This window comes from Canis lupus, unplaced genomic scaffold (genome assembly GCF_011100685.1).
Source record: "Canis lupus familiaris isolate Mischka breed German Shepherd unplaced genomic scaffold, alternate assembly UU_Cfam_GSD_1.0 chrUn_S133H293, whole genome shotgun sequence".
NCBI classification, from domain to species: Eukaryota; Metazoa; Chordata; class Mammalia; order Carnivora; family Canidae; genus Canis; species Canis lupus.
The window spans coordinates 1-6,777 of NW_023330165.1; positions in this window are offsets into that span (position 1 = coordinate 1).

Genomic DNA, 6,777 nt, shown 5'->3' on the forward strand with positions numbered 1-6,777 from the left:
GACATAGTTTCTTTTTAATTTTTTAGATATTATTTATTATTCATGAGAGAGACAGAGAGCGGCAAGACATAGGCAGGAGAAGCAAGATTCCCACAGGCCTGATGCAGGACTCGATCCAGACCCCAGGATCATGCCCTGAGCCAGAGGTGGACGCTCACCCACTGACCCACCCAGGTGTCCCTGACATAAAGTTTCTAAAACTTATTTGTCTATTTCTATTTCTATGGATATGAGTAAAAAACCTAGTGACTCTATAGCAGCTTTTAATTATTTTCAGTAAAATTACTCTTGTTGCCACTATTAGTTTATAAATATAATTATAGTACTACCCCCAAGGAAAGGATGTTAGGGGATATTTGGTAGAAAGACACACAGGTCCATCACCCTACACTATCACTGTCACGTTGAGAGCTTTTCACTAGGAGAGAAGAAATTAAATTTATGTAGGAGCCAAGGAACCTTGGCAGGGTGATGGATACAGAATCAGATGGTCTTATATCAGACTCACTGTTAGAACTTCTTTGATGGTTTGAGATGATTCCTACAGAGAATCATGTATAAGAAATAAACATGAAATGAGCAAAGCACTGGAGCTGATAATTTGGGTCTCATGCAAAGACTTAAAAATTTAAAGAAGGGTACTCTTTGATATATACCCAAAGGAGCCCAAAACACATCCACACAGAAAGCTGTACATGGCAATTCCTAACTGCCAAAACATGGAAGCAAAAAAAAAAAAAAGTCCCTCATAGGTGAATGGACAACTGTACTATACCCAGACAGTGGAGTGTTATTCAGCACTAAAAATAAATGAGCTATCAATCCATGAAAAGCCATGGAGGAAACTTAAATGCATGTTACTAAGTGAAAGAAACCAGGCTGAAAAGGCTCCATACTGTAGGCTTTCAACTATTTAACATTCTGGAAAAGGCAAAAATATGAAAAGAGTAAAAGGAGGAGTGGTTGCCAGAATTTAGAGGTGGGGGGAAGGCTGATGAGGTGATTCACAAGAGTATTTTCAATACAAGAGCAATGTCATGAAAATACTTATATGATACCATATTGACAAATAGATTTTACCACACATTCTTCCAACCCACAGAATGTATCACACCAAGAGTGGATCATACTGGGCTTTGAGTAATTATGATGTATCAGTGTCGAATCATCAGTTGTGACAAATGCCCCCCTCCCCTGCCCGCTGGGAAATCTGATGTAGGAGACGCTCTCTCTCTCTCTCTCTCTCTCTCTCTCTCTCTCTCTCTCTGTGTGTGTGTGGTGTTTTGGGCAGGAGAGGTATGTGGGAAATCTCTACTTTTTCCTCAACTTTTCTGTGACTTGAAAACTGTTCTGAAAAAAAGTCCTAATAATTAATTAGTTGAGCTGCTGAAGAAAAGTCTGAGCTAGCAGAGGTTATTTCATGAAGTTTAAGGAAAGAAACTATCTCTATGACATAAAAGTGCAAGGTGAAGCAACAAATGCTGATGCAGAAGCTGCAGCAAGGTATCCAGAAGTTGTAGCAAAGAGAATTAATGAAGGCAGCCACACTGAACCGCAGATTTTCAATGTAGATTAAACAGCCTCATAGTGGACGTTAGGACTTTCATAGCTAGAGAGAAGTCAATGTCTGGCCTTAAAGCATCAAAGGACAGGCTGACTCTCTAAGTTAGGGGCTAATGTAGCTGATGACTTTAAGCCAAAGCCAATGCTCATTTACTGTTATGAAATTCCTAGGGCCCTTCAGAATTATGCTAAATCCCTTCTATCTGTGCTCTATAAATGGAACTTCAAAGCCTAGATGACCGTACATATATTTATGACATGGTTTCTTGAATGTTTTAAGTCCACTGTTGAACTGACTGCTCAGAAAAAAAAAATTCGTTTCAAAATATGACTGCTCACTAACAACGCACCTGGGCACCCAAGGGCTTTGACAGAGAGGTACAGTGAGATTAATGCTGTTTTTCTACCTCTAATACAACATCCATTCTGCAGCCCATGGATCAAGTGGTCATTTTCAACTTTCAAGGCTTAATATTTAAGAAACACATTTCATACAGCTATAGATGCCATAGATACTGATTTCTCTGATGGATGTGGGAAAAGTCCATTGAAAGCCTTCTGGAAAGGACTGACCACGCTAAATGCTATTAAGAACATTTGTGATTCGTGAGAAGCATTCAAAATATCAACAGAAATAAGAATTTGGAAGAAGTTGACTCTAAACCCCAGGGATGACTTTGAGGGGCTCAAGACTTCAGTGGAGGAAATAACTGCAAATGGGGTGGAAACAGCAGGAGAACTAGAATTAGAGGTAGAACCTGAAGTTGTGACTGAACTGCTGCAATCTCATAATAAAACTTGGATGAAATAAGTCAGTTAGAAAAAGATCAATACCATATCATCTCTCTTATATGTGGAATTTAAGAAATAAGACAGATGAACATAGGGGAAGGGAAAACAAAAAAAGAAGCAAACCACAGGAGACTCTTAGCTACAGAGAACAAACTGAGGGCTGCTGGAGGGGAGATGGGTGAATTGGGTGATGAGTATTATTGGTTGCACTTGTGATGAGCACATGATTTTATACATTAGTAATGAATCACTGTACTCTACTTCTGAAACCAATATTGAACCACATGCTAACCAACTAGAATCTAAGCAAAAACTTAAAATTTTTAAAAAAGTACTAATGCCAAAAATGATGCCTTTAAAAGTGGGGGGAAAAACTTGAACAGATTAGGAGTTGCTTCTTATGGATGAAAAAAGAATATGATTTCTTGAGACGTAACCTATTCCTACTCCTGGGAAAGAATCTGTAAAGACTGTTGAAATGGCAATAAGGGATTCAGAATATTACATAAACTTAGTTGATAAAGCAGCAGCAAGGTTTGAGAAGACTGACTCCAATTTTGAAAGAGGTTGTACTGCGGGTAAGATGCTATCAAATAGCACCATATCCTACAGAGAACTGTTCATGAAAGGAAGAGCCAATTGATGTAGCAAATTTCATTGCTGTCTGATTTTAGCAAATTGGCACAGCTACTCCAACCTTCAGTGACTACCACCCAGACCAGGCAGCAGCAATCAACGTAGAAGCAGGACCTTCCACCAACAAACAATTATGACTCCTTGAAAATTTGTATGATAGAATTTTCTAACAATAAAGTACTTTTTAATTAAGGTATGTACATTGTTTCTTTAGACATAATACTACTGCACACTTAACAGGCTAAGGTATAGTGCAAACATAATTTTTATGCACTGGAAAAGCAAAGAATAGATTTTATTGTGATACTTGCTTAGCTGCAGTGGTCTGGAACAAAAACCACAATATCTCTGAGGCGTAGCTATGATAACTGTAAGTCCACTAGGTTAACTCTCCCTGTTTATCTCTCTTTCTTGCTAGATTTCATGACCCTCCTTGAAAGTTACATGAAGGAGGACAAAAGTTATTTGAGTGTTCTAGTACATTGAGGTTCTACTTTATTTGATTTGATTAAGCAGAGGTTATTATAAGCTTTAAATGCATTAAAACTATGCATACTATTTTAGAATATGTTCTCTACTCATCGTATTTCTTTGAGCTTCAGGCTTTTTCACGCATTCAAAAGGAGTTATAATAATTTTGGAGTTGTAATGTTAAAATAACTGTAGTCTTCATCAAAAGTTAATATTCATTAGTTATTTAAGGCATAAAATAGTCAAATATTTGTAAAAGTACCATGAAATCAAAAAGACTGCTATATGAATAAATAGATGAAATCTTTTAAAGGAACACCAATGCACAAACAGTAACACTTTACATTCAAAATTATTGCATTTGGGATCCCTGGGTGGCGCAGCGGTTTGGTGCCTGCCTTTGGCCCAGGGCGCGATCCTGGAGACCCGGGATCGAATCCCACATCGGGCTCCCGGTGCATGGAGCCTGCTTCTCCCTCTGCCTGTGTCTCTGCCTCTCTCTCTCTCTGTAACTATCATAAATAAATAAAAATTTAAAAAAAATAAAAATATAAAAAAAACAAAAAAACAAAAAACAAAATTATTGCATTTGAAGTAGCAATTATTAATTACATTATTCTACACATGGTTTTAAGGGTCTCCTGTAATCTGACCAGCAGAGGTACTATTGGGACATAATTCTCCAGGGTCTCTCGTGTTTCTGCATGTCCTATAAGCTGAGCCATTAACTGCCCCTTTGTTCCAGACCATCCTTTTAAGGATATTAAAATAGTAAATGCTCATGAAAAATAGAGGTAGTGACTCCATCTATAAGAGAGGGCAAATTATTATCTTGTATAATATAATAAGGAAAATGTACTCCTCTTAAACATAGGTCAGACACATTTGCTTGAATCCCACTATAAGATTTGGGTTCCATAAACACAGGCTTTCTTAGCTGTGATGCATAACCTATTTCTCATGCATATCAGCCTGGGCCCCTCTGAGCTGCTCCTGGGACTCAGGGAGCAAGAGGAACTAAGGCAAACAGGACATTTTTGCTGGGTGTTACACCATTAATAATGAATCCTTTAGTCTCTGAATCAGAAGTCTCACCTATTTTGGCAGCATCCATAGAACTACACAGGCTAACTTGCTAGCTTATAAGTAAAGTTTCAGACTCTTCACATTTCTCAACACATCCTACATTAAATATTATGTATATACATATAAAATACATACATATATATATATATATAGTGCTCACCAATAGGGAGCCTAAAATCTAGCATGGGAAATTTATAAACAGGAAATTATGACAACAGGATAACAAGTACTCATTCATTCACTCTTCATTCATTTGACAAAGATGTACTGCGTACACACTATATGTTTGGCACAGGTATAGAGTCTTCTAAGAAGACAGAAAAGTAAAATGGGGAAAAGAAAACAGAAAAAAATCTCTGTCTTCATGGCATTTAAATAATGTGAGTGAGAAAGGTAGGGATACTAGGTGAGATATTGAAAAACAAAAGAAATAGGTAAGACATATATAATTCATTTAATGATAATAAGGCAAAAAAAAAAGAGAAAGGAATAGAGCATGACAGAGTAGGGTTGAAAATTCACAGATGGTGATCAAGGGAGGTGTCCTAGAAAACCTGACAACTAGGTAAACTCAGAGCAATCACTTTAATTTTTTGGCCTTAATTTTGAGGTATTGGAAACAATTAGGGATGCTTTAACAAATTCTGACTTAATCCCATCCCCATGGCTACTGTACTGAGAAAAGATAAAATAAGGTGACATCAGCAAGAAAAGGAGATTTCAAAAATTCCGATAAGGAATGATAATGGTCTGGACCAGGGAGGTAATGAGGAGATAAAAACGAGGCATTCTGGTTATATTTTAAAGGCAGACATGATAGAAATAACTGGCATCAGTTACAAAATGTAAAAAAAAGATGAATCCATATGATTTTGAAGTCTTTGACCCGAGCATCTGAAACAATGGCAACGGGGGCGGGCCAGGATGCAAAGGAGTGGGGTCCTCCACACACCGGCCCCACCAACACCCCTAGATAACTTTCAAACCATCCTGAACACCTCAAATTCGAACTGAGATGTAAAGAACGCTACAGAGAGAAGGCTTTTCGCTTCTGACAAGGCAGGAAGGCGGAAAACAATAAAATAAAAAATCCGGTGGGGGAGGGCCGCGAGGAGCCGCCGAGGCCGGGGAGAGCCTCGGGACAGGGCGCCCCGCCCGGGAAGCGGGCACGTTGACAATCCCCACGACTCTTCCCGGACGGAAAGGCGCTCAGCAGGGACCCGGGCGGGATCCCGGGGCGCCGGGGAGAGCGCGCCCCACAGCCGCCCATCTCCGTAAAGGGCCGGAGCGCGCCCCGCGGGGCCTGGGGGCAGCCGGAGGGTCGGGCGGGGCTCCGGGCGGAGGGGGCTCCCCGGGAGCGCGACTCCAGCGGCGCAGGCCCCGGACCCCAGGCCTCCGGGGGACACAGCCGGGATCCTGCGCTGCCCCGGGACGGGCCGAGGCGGGGAGGGCCCAGGACAGCGAGGACGCTCCTGCTCCGGCGCCCCGACCTGTGCAGATCGGCGCCCCGCCCCGGGAGCACCCAGGCCCCTGCGGACTGGGAGCCGCGGTGGTCACGGCGGGAGCGGACTCCAGGGCTGGGGAGACCTGGCCGCCGCCTGTGGGGTTGTCCCTCCTGGTGTCACCCTGTGCCTGGGAGAGGCGGGGCTGCCAGGGGACAGGGGCCTCACCGGGGCAACAGCTCCCCCTGAGCCCTACACCCGGCAGGGGGCGGGGCAGCGCCCAGGTGCACACACCTGCGAGTCAGCACAGCAGCCCCTCCCCGAAGACCAGCTGGAAGGTCAGGGCAAGAGCAAGTTCACCGAGCAGCACTGGAAAGCTCCAGGGCAAGTCCAGGGATTTACACGATATAGAACCAGAGGGTACCCCTCCTATTTTTTTCCTGCCTATTCCACTACAACTTGTTTTTATATCAGACTGTAAATTTTCTTTTTTTTCCTCTTTCCCACCTTACTACAATATTTTACCAACTCTTCATTTTTAAGATGCTTCCTTTTTGACTTTCAAATTTCTACAATGACACGTCCTAGATATACTTTCCACTTCTAGATTCCCTACAACATACTCAATTTTGGGATATATACAAGATATGGTTTTTGTTTTGTTTTGTGTTTTCTCTCTGCCTCATTTTGTTCTACAATGGCACAAGTTCATACCTTCTAAACCATGCCAGCATGCACCCAGAACCAAGTGGTATACCGTGCTGGTTCATTCTGTGAGATTATACTC